Here is a 5,538-nt window from a genome sequence, read left to right as displayed (position 1 = left end):
AGAGTGAAAGATTATTGTATGAACAGACATATGGCTTGTGGAGTGTTCTCCTTCCTTAAGGAGTGAATGTATGGTGTTGCCCTACCTTAAGGGTCTTGATATCAATAAAGAGAAGCATTTCTATCTATTCTATCTTGTTATTCTTGGGTTATTTCTATTATCATAATATTTCTGGGTTAGATCTACAACAAGTGGTATCAGAGCACTATCTTATTGTTTCTGGGTATATTTGAATTATCTTATATTTTTGGATTAGATCTACAACAAGCTCTATGACAAGTGACATCTATCAAGCCCTTCACTTCCTTAGCTTTGTCATACTCACCTTCATTGTAGGTTGTAATTTGCATCTCTTCTATAGCAAGTTTATATCACCTTGCTAACACAATACCTCACCAAGGTTTTCCTTTGAACCTGGCCTGTTGGTATTTTTGTTAGTTCTTATTCTCCTTGGAACTTCACTCTAAGCTTTATTTGCTTGATACTCTCCTCTGTTCAAGCTTCACTAGATTAAGGGATTCTTCTTATCACTAAGTCTTCTTCTCTCTGCTTGCATTTTTGTTTGCCTTAGGTTTCTATCATGGAGTCTTCATATCTTTTACTTGTAATATTATTCATGGGTATGTTTCTTGTAGAATTTGATCAAGGTCCAACAAGACTCCTACGATTTTTGGCTTTATTGTAACTCCAAGCCTGTCTTAGTCAAACTCTTTACATTTGACAATTATTCAATGAGTAAACATATAAAATGACTTTTCATTATTTTTAACTTATGACCATAGACTTAAACCTTGGGTGTCGAGTAACAACAATTATGCACCCCTCTACAACAAATGATGACTTCATGACTCTTTGCATCCATAAAATTTCATCTCATTCATGGATTTTCCATGGCTTCACAAAAACTTCATAGGCAAGTTTTTATTACATGACCAAAATTGTTTGACTCACACATAAGATTTTTTGATTCTCTTGACACTTATAAATTGACTTTAATACACACACACACACATTATCCACTGTCCACCTCAATTTGAGTAAACTCAGACTTTGACTATATTTTCTTCATTGCTCAGAGATGCGCTCTATAGTTGAGTACATGAGGGAGACCTTGTCACGTAACGTTACATCAAAATACACACACACACACATATATGAAAGAGATGTTGTGTATAACTTTACTTTAAAAAAATAATAATAACATTACAAATCAATGTCACTCATAAATAAAATACTTCAATTTTCACCTTTATTTTACATCAAACTTTATATAGTGAGATAAAGTAATTGAAATATTAAAAAAAGACTTTTTAGTATGAAGGATATATGTAATTTTTTTGTTGAGCCAAGATCTAATGCCTATAATATGCTATAAATGTGTAACGTAACATAATGTAGACATTTTAACTGAGTGAAAATAAAATAAAATAACAAAATAAAAATAACCCTATAAAAACTAAATAATAAAAAAATAAAAATGACCCATGGTATTAACCCATTTTTTAAGAATCCATGGTATTGTGGAATATAGCCTATTTTAGAGGGAAATTAAACCATCCATCTTAGTTTGATGTTAAATTTAAATACATAATTAGCTATAGAAAATGATGTCGTATGTAGCCTGTAAAGGTAATTTTTTTATTGATATGTTAGCGCTGGACATTTGTTTGGATATGTTTAGAGGTGGGACAAATATGAGGAAAAATATAATAATCACATTTTATCTAATATTTTTTCCTACTTCCATCCATTTTTTACTAGGTTATATTGGATAAAATATAATATTGTAATATTACATTTTACCCAATTGTTCACCTCAACTCACCCACTTCTTATTGTAATTTTTCTTTAAATTTGAAGTTTGAATGTAAACAAACTCAACTATAAAATTAGCAAGGGTGAGGGGAAATATTAAGTAAAATGTAATATTTGGGCTGAAATATTGAGTAAAATGTAATATTTAGGTTGCCGTGCATGAGAAATACTAGGTTAATTGTAATAATATTACATTGTAATTAGTGTTTCCTCCCACCCTTGCCACTTTTATTTGGTGGGGGTGGTAATAAATATTGTAATATTATATTTATCCAAAATTTTGCGTCACCCAATTCATTTTTTATTAAAAAGTTTTTTTATATTTGAGGTTAATAAGTAACCTTAAATCCTATGTAAACATTTGATCCCATTATGATAGAGATGTTGTAATCTTTAACATTTTGACTTAGTAAAATAAAATAAAAAACATAAAATTAATAATTACATTTATATTTATAAAATTATAATTAGTTATAATTAATAATTAAACCAATCAAGGTCCATCTTAACTCCGAATCTACCAAGTGGCGAGAGGGATCAAATTTCTTGAGATGCAAACCTCTTTTAAAATCAAAATTTCTTGAGATGAAAACCTCTTTTAAAATGAAAAGAGATTTTATCCCTCTCGCACTGATCCAAAGTTAAGATAGATCTAGGTTGGTTTTATAATAATCCCCTTACATGAGTGAAGCCTTGCATGAGTGAATCCAATTGAAAAAACACATTTAGTAAACATTTAAAATTCACTCTAACTTTAACTCAAATGGAAATTCTGTTTTTAATGCCCAAACTCTTTATCATAACATATTCACTAATGTCACCTAAGCCGTTTTTACTTTACTGTTTTTCACATTAATTTTTTTTTTTTTTTTGCATGCTAGAGTCCTTTGCACACCATATCTTGGCATATTTTATGTACCAAACATCGAAATTTTTGAGTGGCGAAATCATTGTTCCCCGTGCTTATAGTTTATTATTATTATTATTCATTCATTCATTCATTCATGTTTACATCAACTTCCTCATCTGCATCTGTTCTCATAACAAATAATTTAAACTTTTCTCTTCTTTGACATGTGTTTATGGAAATATCATCTCTTTGTCCATATTTGTTTGAGAATTGTAACCATCAAAGTGATACATCTTACAAACCTAGGATTCTTGCCCCCATTCATGATATTTGCGATGTAGCTTCAAGTTTGAAGCAATAACATCATCGACCTCTTCAAACTTTGATTGTTGGTAGATGATATAGGAGATGTAAAATCTTACTTGTGATTTTTTCTAGTAATTTGGGCATCTACACCTCTAATGTTAGAATATGATTCCAATTGTGCATTCAAACCTTGTTTTGTCATGTTGATATATGTTAAGATCTAGCACAACCAACCTATTTTTATAAGTTTCTATTTACAAGATGCACTAGTTAGACGAGGTCTTAACAACCTCACGACTTTGAACTTATGTTACTGGTCTAGTTTCCCTTTAGGCGAACTAGTAATATAAAACTTTTAGTCTATGTAATCCTCATTTAACTTAATGTAGAGTGCCTAACTTTAAAAAAAGAAGAAGATCTATTATCTATCTAAGTGCAAAAGTGATCTGCTACTAGAACAATGATTGTAGATCTAGTTCTGACACGTGCAAATATTTATGTGAATGGGGATACGAATGGTTTTGTTGAGTATACCCATAGAGCATATAGCCCCTGAATCCTTCATTGGCGACTATGATCAAACTAACACAAATAAAAATGTTAAGTGGTGGAGTTTGAATGCATGTAGTCCAAGGGTTATCAGCTTGTAAAAGAAAACAAAAAACGACTTGTAAAAGAAAATGAAAACCATTATCGTTTAATAAATACAATGTTGTCAAATTTGAATATGATAATATAAATTTGCACTGTTACATGTATATTTACATTGATAGGCGTCCCCCTATTAGAATTGGGGACTTTAATCCTTTTTTTAATTAATCTATTTGATCAGATGGCGTAAATTGACAGATGAGGGTATATTCTTGTCGTCATCACTCCATCAACGAATGCTATTGAAAAACATAACTTCCTTGCATATCTAAATCATATGTTTAAACCATACTTAAATTAATATTTTACAAAATACGATTAAAAATTTACTATACCTATGGTTGATAACTACGTATGTTAATTAGTAAGAAATAGATTAAAAAAAAACTTAAACAATATGCATTGCAATGTGGATTCATATTGTTAAACATTTCGCTAAGTGAGTGGTATGCAATTGTTTTGTCTGCTAAGGTATGGCCACATGGAAACCATCTTTGTAACGAAAATTATTAAAACCCATATCCTAATGAATGTTAATAATGAATCCATGTCATCGCCCGCTTTTTCAAAACTATGAGCATGGTTGTAGCTAATATTATTAATAAATGGAAGCCATAACAAATTAATAATTAAGCCACACAATCACCACTTTTTAATATGCGTATTGGTTTTATTGTGTGTGTGTTGAGGTAATTGGCTGTGGATATTTACGTTACTAGGATTTTAAGTTTTCTTTAATGAGATTTTATTTCATATTATATGTATTTGAAACGACCCGTTCTCCAAGCTCCCCAAAAATAGTTTAGTACAAAAGCATGTAAACAACGTTGTGAAGAGAATTTTAAAACTTTTTTCAGAAAGCCGAGGTTCCCTCTTACCGCTTAGGTTAAATTTGGCATTCAGGTTTGCCTTGGTTTATCAAAAGATATTTTTGTTGTTGTTTAATTTGATTAGGTTTTAATAAATTAATTGTGGTTAACAAGTTTGTAGAGATTCAATACCCATAGAGAGGTTTCACGAGTCTGATTTGATAGAGAGGTTTGGTTGCTAGTATCTTTTGGGCAAAGAAAAGTGTGTAGAAATTTCTACCATTAAACCTATTTTTTTTTGAAAAAACTAAGAATGATGCTAAACAAATTGACCCATTATTGTATTACATGGAGATTAGCATTTTAATAAGCTTTGGTTGCAGATAATCCCTCAAATTTGTAATTAGAACATATTTCTAAATGGCTTGAAATTCTGAATACTTTCCTATTTTTTGTCTCCACATTTTATTTTTTCTTTATTGGTTTTTATTGCAATATAATGCTACAAAAATCACACGAATAAGATTAAGTTTTTTAATATTAATAAAAATGAGTTCAATGTTAATATTTATATTAACAAAAACATTGATATTAATATTAAACAAAAATATTAATACAAACATTAACATCAATGTAAATAAAAACCAATCTAGATCCATCTTAACTTTGGATCTATCAAGCGTCGAGAATGATCAAATCTCTTGAGGTGCAAACCCCTTTTTAGAGTGAAAAACTTGAGGAAGTATTTGCATCTCGAGAGATTTGGTACCTCTCGGAGCTTGATAGATCCAGAGTTAAGATGGATCTAGGCTGGTTTCAATCCTATGTGGCCAAGGAAAATCTATCGAATATGTAAATACATCTAATATGAATATAATCATTTTAAATATGTTAAATATTTCTAAGATTTATCTGGTCATTTTAATTTTAAATTTGCTTAGTTACCTTTGTTTTGATGATGAACCACATTAGATGGTTCGAAACGTCGACCAAAACCTCATGATGTGATTAATCCGAAATAATTTATCAAAATCAGTATGGATCACAAAAGTCTAAAATCAAGCATGATAAATATTGTTAATAAATTTAATGATGAAATAAAAATTT

The sequence above is a fragment of the Pinus tabuliformis genome, chromosome 2_1 (genome assembly GCF_031772625.1).
Source record: "Pinus tabuliformis cultivar Carrire ecotype Pingquan chromosome 2_1, CPIR1, whole genome shotgun sequence".
Lineage (NCBI taxonomy): Eukaryota > Viridiplantae > Streptophyta > Pinopsida > Pinales > Pinaceae > Pinus > Pinus tabuliformis.
This window is presented reverse-complemented; position numbering follows the sequence as displayed.